At 43.3% G+C, this 23,711-nt stretch overlaps 1 protein-coding gene across 2 annotated transcripts in view; it reads right to left on the reverse strand.

The window, feature by feature from the left end:
- The window catches only part of TSPAN18 (tetraspanin 18), a 119,439-nt gene that overhangs the window by 86,212 nt on the left and 9,516 nt on the right, over positions 1-23,711 (reverse strand). Inside the window, exon 2 of one of the 2 annotated variants that reach the window (XM_058025684.1) lies at positions 21,631-21,704. The exons of the other annotated variant lie outside the window; for it this stretch is intronic. The gene's annotated coding sequence lies outside the window, so the exon portion shown is untranslated. The remainder of the gene's footprint in view (positions 1-21,630; positions 21,705-23,711) is intronic. 2 annotated transcript variants of the gene reach the window in all.

Here is a 23,711-nt window from a genome sequence, read left to right on the forward strand (position 1 = left end):
TACAGGACCCTGTTGCTGTTTGGTCAAAAGAGATTGAAAATGAGATGCTGTGTTGCAATCCTTTGTCTATCTCCAAGTCCAGAAACCAGGCCAAAACCACCACAGTTGTTAAAACCCAGTTAGTGATTTATTCCAGTATTTGTCTTTGCAGACAAAAACTCTCTCAGTCACATCAAGGCAGCCTGACGTCAGTGCATTGTTAGTCGGCTTTTTACTCTGTAGTTCAGTGCCACAGTTGGAGATTTTATCAACTACAAAAACCCCAGTTAGTTTCCCTACACTTTTCTCACGTGTAGCTGACAAAAGATGCAGTAAGTCATAATTGACAACAGTAAGAACTGGGTGGTGACCTCAGCCCTGTTTTACTCTAACAGAAAAAGAACTTCAACCCAATTTTACTCTAATATATAAAGAACTTTGACCCTTTCTTTAGACATTTTAGCATGCTTGGAGAAAACACTTTGAGAAAACTCGTAGGCAAAGTGGAGAAGAACAGCACATGCAGGCTGTAATCATTTGCTGCAAGCTCGCCCTGGTACTTGACAAAACACAGCAAGAGGAGTCAAGGAGGCTTTTCTGGAGTGAGCAGCCACTGGATTCTCAAGAAGGATCAGTGATGATTGCTTGCCCAGTCCAGAGAAAACAGCAGCCTGAAGGAGCCTTGAGCCTCTGGAGGTTATGTAGGTTGAGAGGAGGACACACATACCCTCTTGCCATGGAAGAGGATAGAACAGAGCCAAGAGCACACCAAGCAAACCTTTAGTACTCTTGAATTTAACAAGATGATGGATGACTGATGTGCAGAATAGTAAGTGCTTCATGTGCAAGCCATTCTCATTTATAAATTTATATCCAACATTTGCTCAACAGGCCAGATATGAACAAAATAAAGGAGCTTTCTCTGGCATACCAGATTATTGTGTTGAGCTTTTTATGACAAAAACTGGATGCAGCTTCTCATGTCTACCTCATCCTTGTCTCAGCATTGTAACTCATGTTTGACTGCCATGTAAGCAGAGACATTTTTGCAGATTTTCTGAAATTATTTCTATCAAATTCAAACTGAAATACTAAATATTGCTCAAAGTAAGACCTTTCAGAATGTTTGCCGTGAACAGAAAGTAAAGCAAAATATTATCATCATTTTTGATCTTAAAAGTTTGAGTAAAGTTGAATGACTTTATAGCAGATGTGCAATGTCTCTAAAGCTTCACACTTAAAAAAGGGTAGATAATACATGTAGCCACACACATGTGGGACTTTTAATAGGGGACTGTCCCTACTGTACCTTGGAACAAACTTCTCACTTCTCTGCACAGCCAGTGCCATTCTCAATGTAAACTTGATAGTTTTTGCTCAGCACTCCAAAAAATCCAATCAGGAACTAAGAGAGCTTGTGTTCCCTAAGAATAGAAATGGACCTTAATTTAATATATTTAAGGATTATTCCAGAAGGGTAAACAAAACAACCCAAATAAAAATAACAAAAACCAAACAAATAACACAAAACCCAAACAAACAAGCAAAATAAAAAAAACAAACAAACAAAATCCCCCCAAAACAAAAAAAAAAATGAAAAAAGAGGAAAAAAAAGAGAAAAAAAAGGAGAAAAAAATAGAGAAAAAAAGAGGAAAAAAGAGGAAAAAAGAGAAAAAAGACAGAGGGAAAAAAAGAGAAAAAAAAAGGAGAAAAAAAGAGAAAAAAAAAGAGAAAAAAGAGGAAAAAAGAAGAGAAAAAGGAAGAGAAAAAGAGAAAAAAAAAAGAGAAAAAAACCTCACGCCCAGGAACTAAGGCACTTATCATCTCCTGATAAAAAGGGGAAAGAAGGATCTTTCAGCAGACACTAATTTTAAGCTGGGTTTCTAAGTTGGGTGTAAGAAGTCCAGTATTGTACAGCCCTGCCCAGAGTATTCAGAATGTTACAGTAAAGGGATGTTTTCATTTTCTCTAATGAAAAAGAATTCAACATGAAACTGAAAAAATGAAAGTGATTTAACCACACCAGTATATTTAAACCTTGAGAGTCTTTGACATTCATGAAAGCAGGGAAGTTGTTCTGTATACAGAGGGTTACCCAAGAGTAACCTGATAAAAAACAAACCTCAAAATCAACCCAAACATCAAAAGAATAATCTCCAATTAAATATGCTGGGGATTTTTTCAGCCTATTACTCAAGTCTTGATGATCTTTTCTGAATTCCCAGGGCTCAGGCAGGAATAATGACATTAAACATTCTGTGTGTTACTGGAAGAAAAGAAATAAGAGAAAACTGACATATTTTCACTGCCAAACAAGCCCTAAGAACACTGTGGCCAAGGAGCTTCTATTTTCTGGAGGTCACTGGCAAGGTGTTACATCATTTTGTGATGCACTGGGAGACTGTTTTTGCCCTTCAGAGCTTTTTTTGTTTGGTAATGGTTCTGGACCTCTCTGCCTAATTGCACTCACTTCATCTGTGAAGAGAGATTTATAATGGAACATAATTTTGAGGGATTAACTTTGACGCTGGTACATGGCCCATGCAGAAGTGACAGTAAAAAACTTTATATTAGCTGTTGCTCCTGCCAAAGAATAACAGAGAAGCTTATTACACAGGCAATCTAACTCCCAAATTAGTGTTGATTTTCACCCCATGGCACTTTACTGCTGTTGCTGATGGGAAGCAGCAGCAAATATGAAGCAAAAAGCCATCAGGAACCGAGCTGCCAATTTTTACAATTGAATGGGGTGAACAAAGTCTTTGTTCAGGTACAAGTCTCAAAGGCAGTGAGAGCTGAAAACAGATCACAGAAATTACTGGAGGAATCAGGGACCTTACTGAAAGGTTCTTGGGGAACTTCTAGTCTAGCATTTCTAATTCAGAAGTCTGTCAGAGCATCAGTCTTCTCCCTACTACTGAAGAATTCTCCTACAAACTGTGTCCAAGGCAAAGCTGGATGATTTTGGGACCCACAGCCATGTTTTACCAGCACTCCTATCTCTGGGAAGCCAGAGCTTCACTTGAAACTTCTAGGTGTGGTGTTTAACCTATGGAGGCTTCAGTACTAATAATAATGGCAGCAATCATGGTCCCTGCAGAAGGACACAGGAGGAAGACAGGGCTCCATTTAGACTTTCTCTGCCACAATTCTCTTGGAACAGAGCTCAAGTGGCCAAGACATTCACTAGGAACAAACTGTGGGGCTGCAAATATTGCCAGTGCTGTGATCCACCACTCATGTGATACTACTAACAGACCTAAAGTGCTGCAAGCAATGGAAGAGAAATAAATCTGGAAAAACAAGATAAACTGGGTCCCTTTCTAGTATTCAACAGAAGAAAGGAGGGTTCTTTAGCAACTGTCGTTTGAGAAACACCCAAAGGCACAAGCCAGCCCTAAATATTCACAACATGATGTGCTTAATCGTAAGCAAGGCTAGAAACTCTGCCCTGGAAAGACCATGACACGTTGTAACCAGAAAGTTTACATTTGGCTTCACTTCAAAGGAATCCTGACTCCCCAGATCACCTGAACCGTTTTCTGTTCCCTGTGTTTTCCCATGTGCTGTTGATGCCTCCCTGTAATTAGTTGAAAACGTATTTCCTCTCTCCTGACCTTTATGCTTTAAGGGGAAAAGGCAACTGCTGTGAAGAAAGTGTGCAGTAAGACTCAAGTGCCCACCTACACAAACTAATTCCTTCTGAAGTTCTCTTTCAAAAGCAGGCTAGTGCCTTCTGCAGCTCTCACTGAAATCAGCTGCAGTTCTTCTACCAAGTTCCAAGCTAGAGCCATCTTAACTGAAATGGTGTGTATGCATATAAAGTTTGTCCATAGTTCTCACAGATTCCCTGAGGATTAATCCAACCAAATAAAGATCATTATCATAGATAAATGAAGACCCATACAAAATGAGACAAATCTCCCTGCAACACATCTAAGAGGTTACAAGTAAAATATTTCTTCTTACTCTTTTATTTTCTGCTCTTCCATACTATGCTTCCCACATGGATTTGTTGTTGGCCTCAGCAATAAATCTATGTATTCTCTCTTAAAATTCCTGCTTATCAAGACTTGTTACCCCTATTCACACTGTGCATGCCTATTCTAAGTAGAACTTGTTTATGGTGAATTCTCAACTATCTCAGCATCTCCAACTGCTGCTGAAAGGCAGCATAGCAGTTGGAGGCGTCAAGGGAGAGAGTTGTCCTCAGATCAACTCCAACCGAGGAACTCCTCAGTCACATCCTGTACTCCTGAGCATGGCAAGACCAGGCTGACAGTCTGGCCTGACAGCTCCGTGACATCTCTTGTTAATAGAGTCTAGAAAAGCTTTTCATGGTAACTGACAGAAGCCATAGTAGTAACTTAAGACAGGTTCATGCTCCACTTATTTTGCTAGTGTTTGGTTTAGTGAAGTACTTCCATAAATTTTCAGGGTAGACCCCATTAGAGAATGCCCAGATTAGACAGGGACAGGTACCTTAAAGGATTCAAAGCCCAGCCTTGTAATTTTGCTAAAGAGTAACTGTGATTCCCCACTCTGAAAACTGGTGGGTCAGTCCGAAGTCCTGCATGAAGGGGCTATAGACTGATATTTAAAGTTATGGCATCAAAAATCATTACTATGGACTGGATAAGCAGAGCAGTGGGTGCCAGATGGGAGGGTAGCAATAAAGAGGGCAGATGGAGCCATGAGCTGAGGGAGGGGAGGGAGCAGACACAGGGTTACATCCTGAGCTGTGGGCACTGCACAGGGCGAACGCTGGAGAAAGGGAGCAGGCAGGGACTGCAGCTCACCAGGCCCTCCAGAGAAATCTGCTCCCAGCCTCCAAAAGCATGCTTTTCATAAATCAGCCAACAGCTCCTTAATGTGCAACTTCACCCTCAACATGGGCAATGATGCATCCAATCAGGGATGGCTCCAGAGTGCTCTGCCAGCAGAAGGAGCTGAGTAAATTACAACACTCTCCTCAGGATCATTACAGAGAAAGAACAGCTGGAGACAGGATCCTGGAATATGAATGGCTCACAAAGAAATCCAGATAACAAAGCACAGCTAATGTATGTAGAGCTGTGGTGTCTGATAACATGAGAGCCCATTAAAGGACCAAGGGGTGCCAAAAATATGCTTCAAGTGAAAAAACAAAACATAACTGCAAAACAAAAAACAAAAACAAAACCCCCAAAAACCCATAAGCAATACATGTAATGGAAAAAGGGAAAAAAAAATTCCTCAGCATGGGGACACAAACCATACAAAGGGGCCCTCAAGACCACAAGCACTACTGCTGGACACTGATATCTGTGGCATGTTCAGCAGGGCCAAGTCAAACACACCACAGCTAGGTCCAAGTTAGTCGATATTGCAGTTTTGTGTGGAGATGCAAACTCGAGTTCTGGAGGCAGTAGGATGGCCACAGCACCCTACACATCTAAGGCTCTGTTTACTGGTTGTCCTGATACCATTGTATCACTTCCAGTTCCAGAAGCACTTTTCTAAAAGTGTCCCTGTCCCTGGCATCTCTTCAGTGCAATATAAGCAAAGGTGAAAACAGCTTTTCCATCTCATTTTATCTCTCTTCCTCTCTTTCGGCAAGTCTGTTTCTCTCTTTGTACTAAGAAATGCAACATCAGTTAAGTCATCCAGCAAATGGAAAGTGGTTACAGTTTCTGCTGAAAGGGACACTGTAGCCATGAAACTACCACTACAATTAGTGATTTCAAGTCTAATGGAGCAGGAAGCAGCAAAGTATGCAATAAAACTTCCAGAGAATATCCACACTAAGCACACATTAGGCTAGAAGCAGCTGTGGCCATACCAAATTCAAGGTCCCCAAAATGACATTTGCCTGTGCCTGAAAGAACCTGCTTCATTCAACATCCTTTAAACCTGATTGAATCAGTCTCAGTGGTTCTCACACACAAGCCATGCAAGATCAGCAGCTCTGAGCACTCTCCTCAGTTGCATGCCCTTGCCCTTTGAGCTTGCTTTAGGTATCACACTCGAAAGCTCTAGAGAATCTTCAAACCATCCAGGGACACAGGTCTGATCAAGCCAGACATCATCTCCACAGCAGCAACACCACTCAGGGCAGGTCCACGTCTTGTTTTCCCTGCAGTGCTGGGAGATGGCAATCCAGACCAGAAATCAGGAGCACCCACTGGCAGTGTGGCTCTGGCACAGACCTTATCTGCACAGCTCTGCTTTGGCAGCTCCCATAGCAGCCCATGGTACCTCTGAGTTTTCTCACCCTGTACCACGGGCAGCACACACCATTTCTGTATCTCACTGCAGTGCTGTGTTACCTGTGGTTTGCTCACTCCCACAGAGAGACCAAACAGCACATTTCCTCAGGTAAGCACATCAAGAGACAAGTTCTAGTCCTAACTTGAAGGATATATATGAAAAGTTAATATCTTTGAGTCTCCTTTATACCCACCAGCAAAATCCACCCACTCCTGCAATTTGCTTTGAAATAAGGGGAAAAGCACTAATTGTTCAGATTTATTTGCTGGCTGCAGCACCTAAGAGTATGCATTCTCTGCAGACATGAACTTGCTCTGGCCCAGGGCTTGAGAAAATACCGGTTTTGCTGGTGCACAGCATTATCTATTGAAAAACTCACCACATCATGCACTACATGCACTTGCCTGACTAAACTTGGACTCTAAACCAGAACAAATATATTGCTGTGAAAAGCCCAAGACACGTCTGAGCAAGCATTATTTCCAGATGATTTTCCTGTGAACATCTAACAAAACTGAAGTTTACATTAAATATACACTGAGGATTTTCTCTTTCTTTTGAGAGTAATCAACATCCAAGTTCCTCTGCCCCAGGAGGTACTGGTACAATCCACTCTGATTAGACTCAGAAGGGGGAGCAAACAGACAATTATTCTGATAACAATCTTATCTGAGGACAGAAATGAGATTAACAGCCTAACTGCAGTGATTCTTACCCAGATACACTGTTAAATTCTGACTAACCCAGCATGGGACAGGGAAGGAATTTCCCTATGAAGCCTGTTGGCAAGTAAACTGAGGTGAAATTCTTCCCCTGCGAGTCCTTTTGCAGCAAAGAGAATTATCTGTCAGGACCCAGTGACATGAACAGCACAGGTTCCAGGCTAGACATGTTCCTGATATTGCAGCAGCTGAGCAACTTGTTCCCTCTAGTCTCCAACTGTTAGAATCTTGTAAGTGAAAAACAGAGTAAAATTTGCTGGGACCCTTCCCTGCCAACGGGGAACAATTTCATCCTGTTGGCTCTTGTGTTATTTAATTTTTTCAAATCTACTCTCAAAGTTCTCAGAAAGTACAAATTAACTTCTCATAAACCTAATGACCAATACTGTTGTGAAATCCTCCATGAACGGTTTTGATTGTACTTCTGTAACTTGATCTCATTGTTTTTAATTATTCCATTCAAAATAGCCAAATTAACTCCCGTCCCCAGAGTGTTTATTGCCTTCACACGTCTGGAACAATGAACAGTAACAGACAGGGCAACATGATGGGATTTTAAGAGAACTTCTCCGAGATAAGGATCCCAAATAAGTCTGCACTTTAATTTCACAAAGACAGATAGTTAATACAGTAACAGGACAGAAGCCTAGCTGCTCAGAAGGCTGCTTGCACCCTGCCTATACCGAGAGGTTTACACAGGGCTCTTGTGAGTATTGCCTGCAGTGGGCACGGCACAGCAGCCCTGAGCTGTCAGCTTTAAGGCTGGTAAATCCGGATGCTGCAGGCTCGGCTCTGCAGCTGGGAATGTGCCTGTGGAGGGGTGGGGACACCCTCAGCAACGGAGCTGGTACCCTTTAATGAACTCTTTGCATTGCACAATTGCAGGAAGAGGTTAAAGACCAAAAAAGACACCCCACAGATTCACCAGAAATGCCATACCCGAAAGGAATAACAATTTCAACAATCTGGGTAAATCAAGCTGATGGTGATTTGAAAACTGATAAAAGGCAGAGGGTTAAACTTTCCTCACGCAGTATATGACAGCATCGTGCTACAGTATTTGCAGTTTTCTTTACACATCTATCTAGACCAAGATGAATAACCTTATAAAAATACATAAGTAAGCAGCAGAAGAAATGGGCCAACTGCTGTACTGCTTTGCTGATCTGAATTCACAGCATTTAGTTATAATCCTTCATATAGGAAGTTTATTTATACAGACAGGGATTTGGGGAATTCTGCAGGATTAGTCAATCTACAGCATTCTCAGGGCATGAATTTTAGCATCAGAGTTACACTGCCTGGATATTCAATGCCTAGAGTAAATATTTGGGTTGATGAAGGTTAAACAGATTAGACAAGATGAAGCCAGGGTTCTCTGCTTATTTACACACAAGCTTAAATATTGCTGCTCTTCATTTAAGAAGCCTAGTTTAAAAGAAAATCCCACAAAAGCAACAAACATAATATACTTACCCAACCTGAAGCGAGATAGCACCAAGATTTCTATCATCTTCAGCCTGGGGTAGGCATGTGACAAAGCCACACACTGAATCACAAATCTCACACTCCTTGGCCTCCTTATGGGAAACACGCAGAGGAAACAACAGCTTCAGCACAGGCTCGCTGCTCTGAGTTTCAGCTGCACCAGGGAAATGGGATAAACAACCCCCCTCCCGGTTCTATTCAAAAACAAGAGGGAAATAATTGGTGTGAAAACCATTTACAGTTCAGTTACACTTTTGTGATGTGAAGAGGCAGTTATGCACAAGGCCGTCTGGGACCTGAGCGTGTCCATCAGTCCTACTGTGGAGAGGATTTCCAAACGTTCCCAGCAACGCCACTCATCAGCTTTCATCAAAATCAGCAGTAAATTCCCATCCATAACAGGCAAAGCAGTGTTAAACTAAGTCCAGTTCCTACATCCACCTGCTGTATCCTCCAGGCTTAGTGACTTGACCATATCAAGTCCCTGATCTAAGGCCCCTCCACTGCCAATAGGTTTTGGATCAGCTGGTGAAGGACCAAGCACTAGACACAAAAGCAAAATTTTGATTTCACTCTTTGATACACAGATGAAGATTGAAAGCAAACTGATAAGGCAGGTATGCCAGCAGGTACACAGCTAGCACAAGCAGGGTTTGAGGAGGAGTGGCCAAGCATTCGTTCACATTTCAGTCCATTTGTACAGTTTCGATTTCTGAAACAACTTTATTAAAAGGAACAGACATTAAACTGTTTTCTATTAAGGCATCAAGAAAAATACCTCACTTGTGTCTAAATTTAATGCCTCTGCAGAACACTACTCTCACTTGCTGGATTTCCACCCTTCACTACTGCACATCACTCAGCCCAGCCCTGACCCCACTGAGGTTGGGTTTTGTTTACCACAGCCTCAAGAAAATTTGTGTACAAATTTCAGACACTTTGGAGGAAGAATTTCTACCAATCCACGTTTACTCTGAACAGATGTAACATTCCTAGGAAGCTCTCAGCTGACTGCCTTTGAAGTCTGAAGAAAAAGGGAGGGGTGGGAGGGGTTGGGGGAGCATATTAAAAAAAGAAAAAAGCTCGACCTTGAAAGCTGCATTTCTTCTCTTAAAAGAAGAAGTCTCCAGGGACTCGTGAGCAAAATAAAAAGCAAATTCTCCAGATCCTTATCTCATGTTATTTTTGAGAGTGTTTTCTTTTGTTCCTTTGCTCTTGTCATCTTTTGGATTAAAGGACTTTCACAGAGGCAGCACATGTGCAAGCAAACCATTCACCATTCCAGATCTGTGCCCCCCATGCCAGGCCAGGGCAACTCCCCCCACTTCAGCTTTTCCTTTTCAACAAAAGCACAGCCCAGCCTCAGACCCAAGCACGACAAGAAAAAATTCATGACAGGCAGCTTGCTAAGATGAGTTCTGCAAAGGCAAAGCACGGACCCAAAGCGAATTCCCACCCACAAAAGCACCCTCACAGCCAGTCACACCTTGTGATGGGTCAGTGTCTGCACAGCACGTACACAGCACTCAGACTTGCACACCGACTGCCCCCGGAGCTGCACTGTGACCTCTCACACAGCCATGGCTGAAAATACTGTTTCATCAGACACAGCTTACACTTACCCCAAAAATCTCAGTGGGGACTAAGTTAACTTTAACATGGCAAAAAGGGGCTGCCTTTCCTGTTTTGCTTCCCTCTGTCTGCTGCCATGTCTTCGGCATTCTTCTCCTCCTCTCTCAAACTCAGCTCCTCCTCTGTTAGCCTGCCCTATTAACCTTCTCCATATCCCACCCACCCAAATTTGCACATTATTAAGCATCCAGAGCCTTTTGTTCAGGTCCTTAAACAAAAGCATGGCTACTGCATTTCCTGGCAAGAGGTGTCTCATACCCAGCAATCACTTAGGGCAGCTCTCATGGACTCATTACTCCCAAATACAAAATCCGGGCACGCCAGACAGGCGAATTCAAGGACACGTCCTTTCCCGAATTCCACAGAGCAAGATAAGCCTGCGAGCCTTGTGCTTACTTTATCTTAGCTAAGAGGCTTCCCCCGTTTTCTCACTCAGTAAGAAACTAATTATTTGCCACTGAGGCATGGAATAGGTTAAAGTTTCCTCTGTCCTGTCTCAGTTCCCTTTGCAGATTAGGGGAAAACAATGAAGTCTCCGCACTTTGTGATATTGCTAATGCTTCCTGTGGGGATAGCAGCGCCGGCTGCAAAGAGGATTATGATCACAGTTTAAAAGGAGTGTGCACTGTACTGCCGCAAGAGGCTCGGGCTTATCGGGAAAGAAACCGAGCTGCCCCCAAACTATGCACTCGGGACTCCTGCCTGCCTTCGGCTCTGGCTGGTGGCTGTGCCTCAGATCACACACCAGCTTATCGGGAGCGATAAAGCCGAGGCTGATCTTGGAGGGGCTGGGGGGGATAAATGAGTAACGCTGTGCAAACAGCTTGCAAACATTCACCGTCAGAACACGCAGCAGTGTTTACAGATCGTCCCACCGCATTCATCTGCAACAAAACACCGGGCTGGCAGGGTGCAGGGGCCGTGCATTCCTGGCCACAGCTGGGGAATTTGAGAGCAAAAGTGGAGGAGCAGCACCAGTCGTGGTGATGTTGGCTGGCCTTCCAGAGGCAAGGCTGCAAACGCTTTGAAAAGCACAGCATCACCAGCGGGATCTGCTACGAGCAGATTTAGCTTGGAGGTGCAGCTTCAGTGCTGGTGAAGGGCCTCTGCCAGTCTCAGTGCTGAGCACAGGGAGGACTCATTGGTGGATAATATGAAATTGCTGCTGTAGAATCATAAGGTGCATTTCTATCACTGGGCCCTCTAAGGTACCAGGAACAAGACACAAGTTTATTCACACCCATTCATCTCTACCAGCACAACTGCTTGTTTATAATGACAAGGCTTTGGCCAAAACAGCAATCAAAAATTCATTGACTTCAAATAGTGCCTAACCTACATGGCAGGATGCAACTACAGGTCAGCATGGCACTTTTTCCCCCTTGCATAGTTCAGCCAGCATGAAAACCTGTATCCTTTTGGTAGACACACACTGACATGGGTCGAGAGGGCTTTGTTGCTCCTGTTGGTTTGATGTGGTTGTTTGTTTCTTTTTTAAAACGCTATGGCTGTGCTTGTTCTCCTCCAAGTAATTTGTACAACTGATACAAGCTGAAGTTATCAGATATTCTCCCTCACCCTTAGTTCTATTCAGAGAGGTTTAATAGCTCCCTATCTGCTTGCTAGAGGCTACAACAACAAGCAATAGCATTAACGCATGTTCTCCTGAATTTTTATAGGCTTAAAAATCCCTGAGCTTCACCCAGCATGGCACTGTCTCATTACACACTGCTGTTCCAAGCAGTTTTTGCCAACTCCCACCACACTCCAGAAACACCACAGACCAAACCTCCCAACCAGCCGTAATACTGAACAAAACAACAGTTTTAAGATGCTCACAAGGCACTTCCATGAATTGTTGCATGCTTTAAACCAAGCTGTTTGACTTCTGCAGAGGGATAAGGTCTCTTACAGTCAGCGAAAGCTTGGATGATTTTTGCGGACTGAAATAAACCTCCTTGTGCTGGCAGAGCTCAGGCATCTCTACTGACCTTTGCTGCTGGATGCCAGGCTTGCCCAGGTTCCCTCTCTATCCACTGCTCCTTACCAACAATCTCTGCTGAAGAGTAAAGGGAGTAGAGCTGAAAGACCAAAGACTTTCCTGACTGTTACAAAACAGAGCAGAAATTTTCCCATCAACGTGACCCCAACCAGCTCGTGCTTTTAGGGACTTGAGAGCCCCAGTAGAGACCTGAATTCCATCTGGCCTAATGGTTGAGATGCTCCCTTTAACTCTGAGAACAATGGGGCCAGAGACATTCATTATTAAATTAAATAAAGTCACTGTCTTTCAAATTTTAATCAGGTCATCATGTGGGCCCTGAGCCTTGAAAAGGACAACCTTCAGTGCACGTCTCAATTTCACATGCTGAGAGCCAGGTCACTTAAGGTATGCAAGGAAACTTCACACCTTAGAAAAAATGTCCTGCTTGATGGTGTTTTAGAGATTACTAAAAAGAGTAATAGGATTATTTGATAACAGGTTCTACACAAGGCGTCAGTGAGAGGAAAAGCAGCCTAAGCAAGGAGGACCAGCACAGAAGGAAAGAGAAGCAATCCAAAGAAATCTATCTAGGTAGAGTTTGAATATGTAGGCTTGAGAAAAAATAAATTGATAAGACTGGATCCAGGTCTAGTTAAAGGCACTTCATCACCACGTTTCTGCATCATCTGCAGAAAAGTCATTCTTGTTAGCAACATGGATATTGAATTGTATCAGCAGCACTCCTCAAGCTTTCCACTCAAATCCAGTCAATGTGCCTCTGCTCCTTCCATGCTCAGCGGCTCAGAGCCCTCTTGACTGACAGTGGCATCCATCCTCATGCTGAAGAGATCCTTGATACCCCCCATAAAGGGGACCCATCCACAGGATGGGCTGTTGATTTAAAACAAAGGAAAAGCAGACACACTTTGCCAGGCTACCACTGGCAGAGACAACCAAAACTGCTATCAAAGAGAAAGCTGGGAACAAGGAATCAGGAGTAGCTATACAGGCAAACTTGACACACCTCTGTCCTGTTCGACAATGCAGGACAAAGCCTACATAAAGTCTACCTTAAGATTTAACTGAAAAACAAGTTATCTAAATAACTTAATGTCTGACTTTCAGAAAAGACTAGGTACACAGAAGAATTGCAGCCACAATAAACAGGAGAGAAGCATCAAAACTTCATGTTAAAACGTTATTTTTCAACATGGGCCTTAACGTCAAATGTAGTGATTCATTTTAGGACCTGCACAGACTCAGCAATGCACTTCTCACATTTCTCACCAGTCATCTCTACCACAGCAAAAGACAAACCAGGCTGGACTAAGCTGACCACATCACACCCAGGAGCTCCACACTTCTATGGTCTCCTGAGCCTGCTTACCTGAAAGACATTTAGCATTCTCAACACTTTAAACTGGGAAGTGTTTGCTGCCCTGCTTGGATTTATCTCACTCTGCCTATACAGAGACTTTGGCATATCAACTTTCAGAATGCAATTTATACATTTCTAAAATCAATCAGAATCCCTAAGCTTTTACAAAAGGAAATGAAAAATATTACTGTCAAACGTCCATCAGACCTAGAAGCCTAGGTGACTGTCATACATTAAAGAAATTAAAAGGCTGCATTTGAGATAGTATATGCTCTTCCCATCCCTATCTTGAAAGGCTATGATTAAAGTGCTCTAAGAATCAAAATTCAATTTCTTTCAGGTCTTGCAAACAACATTGGCCTTGAGCTGAATGCTGCCAGCCTGCCTGCAGCCTTTGAGGAGATTAGGCTTTTACCAGCCAGCTATGAGAATCTTAAATCCAGTATTAATCCTAATTCCCATTTACCCACATCTTCATTGTGCAGTGAAAGCAGGCTGTACATGAACTTGCACGTTCACTCTTCCATGTGCAATGATCTGTGTCACCAACAGCAGATGCTAAGCTTCATGTATGTTTAAGAAACACATTGCAGCCTTGGTTTACAGAAAATCACAGCAAAAGAGACACTGGAGCTAGAAAGAGTTTGTCGCACTGGGATGGTTTCTGAGAGATTGCATGAACAGGAAATTTTCAGCACAAAAGCTTTAGTCAGTCAATAACAGGAGATTTCAGTCCTGGCTTGGAAGAAAACAGGATGAACAAGCAGGTCACAAGGACACAGAAGCACCTGTGACCCTGACTCCACAATGAAGGTGCAGTAGTGCTGCCAGCATCACCCCACCTGTACCAAACCTCGCATGACAACCACCGGGACTGGAGACTGTCCATCACCATGATCAGGGTCACTGCCAGGATAAGTTTCTGGGGACAAGAGACTCAGCATTTCCCCTGAGCAAACCCTTGTTCCCCTCTCCTCTTAGAGGTTCTGCAGCTGGCACAGCCCACCTTGCCACCCTCTCACCACTATGAGCCCGGGGTCAGGTCAGAAGGAAGGCATCGCCTGCCATGGTCTCCTGAGGCTGAGCTCACAGACTGGCTACAGAGGCTTTTGCTAAAGTTGTCTCTTCATAGCTGTCCTGGGGTGTCTTTATGATGCTTGTATCCCCACTCATCTGTTTAGCCCAGAAATAAGTTTTGCACCTTTGAGACTGGTCCTGAGAGTGAAGGTGGGGAAGAAGAAGCGCGGAGTTGGTTATCAGAAACTGCACTTGCTCCCTGCATCCTGCTCCTGAGCTGTGCTGTCTGCAGACAGACAGACAGCAGGACAGAGCTCTCCTTTGCTTTTAGTTAGTTTTTAGCTAGATGAGGCAGAGAAGTTCCCTGAACTGTGGTTGTCTTTTTTCTTAGAACTGTTTAAACCTACTCTGGGCAGAACACCCAGAGGAGCACCAGCAGCTCACCTGATAGCAGACTGAGTGAGCTGAGCTACAGCCCACAAAGGGGACTTTCTGAGTTTGTCATCTCTTTAGATAGGCAAGAGGTTTTATTGTTTCATATTGGGGTTTTTTGGTTTTTTGGTTTTTTTGTGCTGCTGAATGCTTTGCCTGTTAAATAAACAGGTTTTTCCTACTTTTCTCCAAGGAAATCTTTTACCAAACCAGCTGGGGGAGGAGTCACTTAAATCTGCTTTCTAGAGGGGCCCTTTGCAGGTTTCCTCCCAAATTTGCCCTAAACCAAAACAGTAGTGTAAAGGCCAAGGGGCCAAAGTGACTATTTCTGTGTCCTTTCTAACATCACTTTACAGCAATTCCCTTTCAAATCCCATTTTGGCAGCCAAATTGGACACATCTCCAGGCTGCCAAGCTTGCTGGATCATCCATGGCAAGGTCAGATCATTCAGTGCCTCTTGGTATTCCTAGACAAGGAATACTGATCTCAGAGACAAAGCAACTGGAAGTGAGGACAGACTGCTGCTTCATCTGCTATCAAATGGGACAATTTCAATTCATTTACAAAGAAGTTCTCACAGATACTTGGGGAAAAAAAGCCATTAATATTTCCTGTGTTTAAAGCACAAGAATCCATTGCAGATGAAAGGAATCTTTCAGGAAACACATTCCCAAGAGAACAAAAAGTGTATTTGGCACCACTGCCTGTTACAAGCAAAAGGACAGGCAAGGGAGCCAACAACAATTATGATTTTTTTTTTTTTTTTAGCGAGTACAGCAATTGGTGAAAACCTTTCTTTCCATCAACTTCTAAAAAAAGCCACCTGAACTTCCCAAACTAAAAATGTGATGAGATTTAGGGACTATATTCTCCAAACGGAGGCACAGCTATAATTCCTTCTCCTTGCAACTGGCTGTTACTTGCAGCTTGCCCACTGGGACTCTCCAGTGGAGATCCCCGTGAAGTTGTGGTGCACTGCAGTAACAGCAGGCTGGGCATCAGCTGAGCTGTGGTAACTCTCCATGTTCATGCTCATCCTCTGAAGATGATGTGAGGCAGTTTAATTTAGCAGTGATAGAGCTTAGTTAAATTGCATTACCTTTCATTTGCCATGGGCTAAGACCACACACATGGACAACAACCACAGCTCATCCAACAAGTAATTTGACTGAGTGCCTGGCTTCTGGAATACTGCAGGCTGGTTTGTATAGACTTTTTGCCTAAAGTTCAAGCCAATATTTGAACTGAGAATTTTCTCTTTCCCAGAAGGTGTTCTACCCATCATGCTGCTACATGTCCTGGGGTAAGGTATCTTCAGCCTTGGGAATTTGGAAACACAAAGACTCTTGGTGGAAATAATTATTTCTACACTGAAGATTGAAATCTTTCAAAGCACAACAACTCAGTTTCTCAGAGAGGAGAGCAGAGATATGTCCAGTATGAGCAAATAGGGAACACTGCCTCTTTACTGTCATGGCTGCATCTCCCACAACTCTTCTCACCTCAGAAACATAGGCTAGTACATGCAGAGGATCCACAGCCACCTTCTGAAAGATGGCAACTCGCAAGATCAAGACTGTGGTTGCTGTTAACCAGCCCTTCCACACCCCTTCTTTGCTCATGCAGTCAAAAGAAAGGAAAATTATGGTTTTAGAACCAAGCAGGCATGTAAAAGAAAAAAAAAAGTCAGAAGCCATCTATCAAAGAGGGTGACCCATTTCCTTCCAATAAATACCCTTCACTGACCATGCCTGCATATCCCACGGCCCTTTTGGCTAGTTCAGCAACCTGCTTCACAGGCTCATCCAAAAGCCTGACTCTGCATGGCACATTCCTTCAGACATAGTAGAGGATTTTGTTTTGCATTGGTACTTAGCATTTAATCTGCAGAGATTACCTGCATACTTAATCACAGAAGTGACATTGACATGCCATGTACTTACACTCCCTGTAAATCCTGCTCTTCCCACTGCCAACACCTTCCTCTTGTAGCATGCAAGGAGGGATTGTGGTGGAAGAATACAGCTCAAGCTCCCTTCTCTTCACACACACAAAAACACAAATGGAAAATGCGAAGTTGCACAGTTTAAAATTCATGTCTGCAAACCAACTGTGGACACATTAGGTGACACCTGTTTATTCATGCAACCTTAAATTTTCAAGATTAAGTGAAAAGCACTTGTTGTGAGAAATAAGAATTAGAAAAAGGTAGAGATTTTTTTTTTTCCCAGTGATCACAAAAATTTCAGGGGGAATCATTTCTCATAAAAAAATATTGTTTGCAATTTTCTAAAGCTGCCCACTGAGAAATGTAAGAATCAAAGAAAAAAGAGTCCACTGAAAACAGCCTTTTAATATACATGAGATTGGCAAGTGAATTGTAACTGTCTATGATGGGGAAAAATACAAGGGGATGGGCTGAATAGCTATTTCTTCTCATACACACACTGACTAAAGTAATAAATTTGCTGAAAGCCAAACAGGAAACCATGATGCTTAGTGCACTGTGCACCAGCCATTTCTTCACATTATTTAGAACAATCCACCCTAAAACAGCTTTCCCTAAAGCTGGCTTCCCAAATGTCCTATGCAATCTACTTTAGGATGCCCCAAGCTATACAACACCTCAACAAACTCATGGCAAATGAGAAAGGAAAAGCCTATTCCACAGTGTCTCACTGCTATCTGCTCTCTTTACCTTGCTCCATCCAGTGTCTCCTTGGTCCCAAGCCCAAACAAATCCCTGCAGCAATCCTTCCCATACTGCCTGCCCTTGCTCCTGCCCCCAGGAGCAACCAAAATGGTAAAGACTGATGCTTTGAAGATTTGAAATAAGCTGGCAGCTCTTATTTAACAGTAAATATGCCTTAAAAATAATAAATAAATAACATTACAGGTTCACAGAAACCTGAAAGCCATAAGCTTAATGGCCTAGATAGCCCTGCAGCTCAGTGATTTGGGCTCTCCTGAGGGCTAAAATTGCCTGGCTAGTCCTGATTAAAAAGATAAGCACAGACAGATCCATTGCTCTAAAATATTTCCGAGACTGCTAAAGGAATGACTGAGTCTCATGAGCCTAATAATACACAATTTCAGCCACTTATATCATTGGCTAGCCAAGTATTTACCTGGTTCCAAAGCAGAACTTTAACAGAATCTCTGTAGAGTTGAATGAGGTATTCCTAACAGGTCAAAAACTTCAGCCAAAAACCTAAATAAATGGAACAGCAGCTCCTGCACAGACCTCACCAGCCCAGCCACTTGGGGCAGCAGCAGCAGGGCAGCCCCAGCAGTGCAGAGCCCCTGCAAGCACAGCACCTGCTCAGCCCCTCAGACACGCCTTGCTGCCCAGCTCAGGGCAGCCACGGAGAAAACACTCCCAACCCGTGTGTCCTCCCTGGCTTAGGATGGTGAGGCGAGGCACCCGGGAGAAGCAGAGTCTCCTTGGTGAAACACAGTGTCCTGCGCCACAGCAGGACCCTCGTGTTCCATCTGTGCAGGGAGGACATCAATCCATCCTGTCCCTCAGCAATGTGCAGGACTGGAGGAGTTGCTGTGGCAGGGACAGACCTGCCCCACAACAGAGGTGTCCTTGGCACTGCAGGCACGTCCCACAAAGCGTGTGGGGGGCAGGAGGGGCACCGGCGTGAGCTCTTCAGCCTTTCCTGCAGGGTGCTGGCTGCAGGGAGTACCTGGCCTACACAACAGCTGCAGATAGGCTCAACTGTTCACACAGAATCGGTCTATCCAGATGATGGGTGCATCAGTCCTCCTTATCACTGGGAGAAGTGGCTGACAGATGAAAAGCTACTTAAAACTTAATTTCTGATTAAACCATCCATTTACAGTTGAATACCATCATTCTCACTTCCCCTCCATCAGTCCCATATATTGAAAGGGTTAAAAAAGACAGCAGAACCATTAGCATTTTGATAGCTTTCCACACATGTATAGCAAAAAGTCTTTAAAATTCATTGCACTGAGATAATCCTTCAAGTCTAGCATTTCCTCCTCAGCTTGAGGCAACCAACTGGTTTTCCTCCCCTTAATACCTTAATAGAAAGCTCCAAGGAGTTGCCAGGCTAGAAGTCTCATATATGCTCAAGAAAAGCAGAGTCCTGAAGTTCAAGAGAAGCCATGTAAGGTGTCTGGGGCTTAATTAAGAAACAACTGTAGGGGGCATCTTATTAGATACTGCAAACCCCTAGAGATCCTGGCTTCTGTACATCACAGCTCACAACACATGCACACACTGTTTTCCTTCCAAAATGCTGAGCACACACAGCTCCCACTAATTTCAGCTGCCACAGAAGGTGCTCAGCATCTCTGAGGAATGAACAAATTAAAAACCTTGACCCTGATTCCACTCAAGCTCGGGGACTCGAGCTCTCATCAAGATCAAGGCTGAATTTTTTTAATAGTGTTAAAAAAATCTCAAGAACAAAGCTGTGATTTTGAACTGCACAACTGGCATTAATACTCAGCAGCTCCCCACCTGTGCCTGGGATGTTATTTTTTTTTACAGCATGTGCTGTTTTAATAACTCCAAAGCAAATTGCTTTCTCAAGGAAGCACCCGGGAGTGCCTCGGGGCAGGGAAAGAGGCCATCTCACTTTGTGCCTTTGATTAGGTTTGCTGCAGTGAAAACAGGCAGATGCTGCAGGACCACATCACTCCTCAGATACCACTAAAGCATAGGACTCAAGGAGGCACTAACCTGTTAGGGGCTATTAGGCCTGATAATATGCTCTTCCCAAACACTATTTTCGGGGGAAATTAGTCTGAAAAACCAGTCTGTTCAAAGGAAAATGCTTGTTATGAACCTCTGCACACTTCCAAGGAAGTTTAACAGGCAAGAAGTTGACATTCCAAAGAAAGAAAGAGTAGCAGCGAATGCACTGCAGTTCTATGAGGAAAAGAAGGTCCAGATCTCAGGGCCACCACCTGTAGTCTCCCACACTCTAGTGCATATCCCAAACCATGAAATATTGATTATTTTGGCTGAGGTAAAAATTTCCCCACCCCTAACTCCATTCCTTCCTTAAAGGTTCAGAACATCTTTATTTTCTATGAGAAAAAACCAATCAACGAAGCCTCGCCCCTAACAACCCCCTGCAAAAAAATTCCAAACACCTCACAAATAGAACTTCATTCACAGAGAAAAAGTTGTCCTATCCAAATTTAGTAAATGCACAATTAACACAGCAAAAAGAAGAAAAGGCCTCAGAAACATATCACTGAGTTACTTGGGACATTTGGCTCCATTTGGCACAGCAAAGCAAGTCATTTATTAGGGATAAATTTAGCTGGGAAAAATCTTCTTATGACATAGGAAATACACTCTCCCCAGTTTTTAAACCTGAGCTGTCTTTCCTAGGAGGAAAATTTGGATAGGTATTATTCTGTTATTTTCTAGTGTGTTACAGGTTTCCCATAACACCCTCAGCAAGTTATTTAGATTCCACTTACATCAGTAAAATGGGAATTCTCTGCCTCAAAAAAGGTGCTACAACGATACAAGCCATTTGCAACTGTGAGAGGTTCAGATAATGTGGACCACACAGACACTCAATAAACAAGTGGTAGATAATTGCTGTGACATGAAACAGAGAGGCTGCATCTGCCAGAAAATTTCTGAGCAACTGACTCATTGTGGTGGGCCAGTCCAGGGTGGTTCAGATGCCTGCCCAATCTGTTCCTGCAGGCACAGTGCTCTGCTGCATTATCCAGCAGCCAATCTCTGATCTCTATCTCAGGGCGCACACACAACACCAAATGCTACCAGCACCACAAATCCTCTTTCAAAAACGCATTTGCAGCTTTTGGAAGGGTGAGAAAATTACCTTATCATCAGTTCCAACAACTGCATCTGTTTCACCACCTCCTTGCTAGACAACAGTGTATCTGGACAAATCTCTGCTTCACTTAGGCAGAGTTCATCTCAAGGAATAAAGCTCAGGGATAGTAGAGAAGAAAGGGGAAAGGAAGAAACAAATCTTGTCTATGAACAGTTACCTATGAAGCTATAGACAGCCAGATTCAAGCAGTCTAACATTTAATCATATTCCATTTAGAAAAAAAATCAGTGTTTGCTCCTACTCCACACTGCTGCACTCCATAAAGAATCCAGGATTACAGGTGAAGATTGTAGCTTCTTGTTAAAGCACAGTCTACAGATGTAATCCTGTAGGATGTTAAGGGAAACAGATCCACCTGCATGGCTTCTCTTGGGCTCCTTCAGCTTTCAATTATAGTCCTAGACAGTGACATTGAAGTCTACAAGAATACAGCTCAGCCACAAAAAGGATTTTGCAAGCCAGTCTCAGGGAACAGCTGGAGCATGCAGCCCTGCCCTGTGTTATGGCAAACCCTTTATAACACTATCCCAGTGCAGCCTGACTTTATTTCAACAGGACAAACGTAGAGTGTGGCTCAATCATACATCCAAGACCTCAGCTTGCTGGAACTATTTTCAGACTAATCTACTTTTTTCAATTCACCATCCCTGATTCAGAAGAAAAGAGTGAAGTCTTACATCAATAGCTTGCTTTTCCCAATAATTTAGGTACACTTAAAAAATGGGGAGAATTTAGACATGAAATGGATGCAAAGTAGTCAGGTCATTCTGTGATTAGAAGATGCAAACTGACTTTATAGGACAAAAAGTCCTTGAAAAGGCCTCATATTACAGCTATCACTGAGAGAACAGGTTCACAGTTGAAGGCTCTGAAGAAAGGTAGCAGCTTACCTTTGTCTTCCTGGGGATCTATGGAGTCTTAGCAATCAGCCTCTTGGAGGTTCCTTTAAAGGCTCCTTTGATGACTGTAACCAAAAGCAAGACCAAAAATCTGCTGTCATTTCAGCCCTAGAAGTCCTAGACTTGATTAATTTAAGAGTAATATTTTCTTAGGTAATTTTTTTGTGAACACTTATTAAGATATTAATGTTAACTTATATTTTAAGATAAGTATTGCTTGTTTATTACAACAAACAAACAAACAAACAAACCAACCAAAAGCAAAAAACCCCCCACCAAACCATAAAAGCAAGGCTTATGGTGTTTTAATTTATTCTTTCAAACACTGTGTATCTGGGGTCTGCATCTCTGCAGACAGACACAGTGGAGCTCATCTCACATCCAGGACTGCTTTGACATGATATGATTTCCAGAGGTGGCTGTTGTGGATCCAAATGCATCCAAAACAGCTGTGTGGTAATCCTGGTTCTGATTTCCACCAGGTCAGGCCTTCCACTGCTGCTCCTGTGTGCTGTAAACACACCTTACGCCTCCTCATTTAACTTGAAGGAAAAGAAGGGGTGAAACCAAAAGGGCAAGCTCAGACTCCTCATCCACCACAAAGTGAACAGAAGTTTTCTTAAAACAGGTTAGAGGAGGCCATTTGAGGATGAATTTGGCTTCCCTGAAACAGGAAACTTCCATTATTTAAACCTCAAGAACACAGCAAGGGCTTGGAAATTTTTGCCTTTAAGAGAAGTGTTTTGTCTTTCTCTATGCAAGGATGAAGCTTCAACCTTCAGCCTTTTCCCCTCCTTTTTCTAAAAATGGCAAGAACAAAATACAAAGTAAAGGCAGAGCAGCATTCCCATATAGTCAGAACTGGAGTGTGCACCTCAATTTTGCAATCCCACCTTTTATAACAGAGGGGTCCCCTGAAAGGTCCCCTTGGCAGCCAAGCAGGACAGAGCACATCATGGTTCAGGCATCTGAGCTGCCCTGGAATCACCAGGCTCAGGTCTTTGGTGGAATAGAGCACAACCACAGACAACAAACACCCTCACTAAGCACACACCCAGGTCAGCTGAGATCCCCTCTTGACTTTCTTCCTGTTATCTCCTTACTCTCCTAGGAGAATTAAGAAAGGATCAAGACAGGACTACTTTCTCCTCCTCTCTATAAAACACAAGGAAAGAAGAAATTGGAAGAAAGAGGCCTATTACTGAAACCATGTGCTAGCCTTGCCTTTGCTGGGCTCACTGCAATCAGATCAGCACAAGATTGTTTCATGCTGTTCCAAAAAGCTCCTCTCTTGCCCCAAGCATTATTTTTCCTACCCTGCCCAATAACAATGGCCCAAACATAGCAGCAGTGTTCAGCTCTATTTTCCTTGGCTGCTCAAGTGGAGTCTCTAATAATATTCCTCAGAGGCAGCAGTGGTTTAGGAGTTATATATCCTTGTACAGCCTCGACCCTGACAAAATACACCAGCAGTGCTTCAGGGTCAGTCTTTCCCCTCCTGTCACTGACAAGCTGATTGCTTTGCCAGGGTCTCCAGGTATTCTTTGCTCCACTCCATAAGAGCACATCCAGGGGAGACACAAACCTGCAGAACCAGTGAGGAAAGACAGTAAGACCATTGAAGAAGACACAAGGACACCTGGATAGGAACTCAGTTTTTAGGGGGAACCACATTTTTTGAGACTTGAAATATTTTTTTTTAGTTTCACATAGGGACAAAAACTTGGAATACACCTTGGAATCCTTCATACATAAACACATGTGCTCTAGAACAGCAGTTCTGTGGTTAGGATTGGTATTTCTGGCATGTAGGAAAGCTGCTTTCAGGACCCTGTTTTGGATTTGTGACAGCATAGGTGAAAACCCCAAACCACTTGGCTCCTGTCTGTTTTGACTGAGAAATTCTATCCAATATGCAAGAAATTCACCCAGGAGAACTGAGTGGAGACCAATCCTTTCCCACAAAGCAGAAATGGTTTCAGTAAATCAGCATCTTCTGCAGGCAAATTGTTTCCTTGAAGACTCCTAGCAAGTCCTAGCCTCAAGTAGCAACCAGTGTGGTTCCTGCTGAA

This window comes from Melospiza georgiana, chromosome 6, assembly GCF_028018845.1.
Source record: "Melospiza georgiana isolate bMelGeo1 chromosome 6, bMelGeo1.pri, whole genome shotgun sequence".
Taxonomy (NCBI): domain Eukaryota; kingdom Metazoa; phylum Chordata; class Aves; order Passeriformes; family Passerellidae; genus Melospiza; species Melospiza georgiana.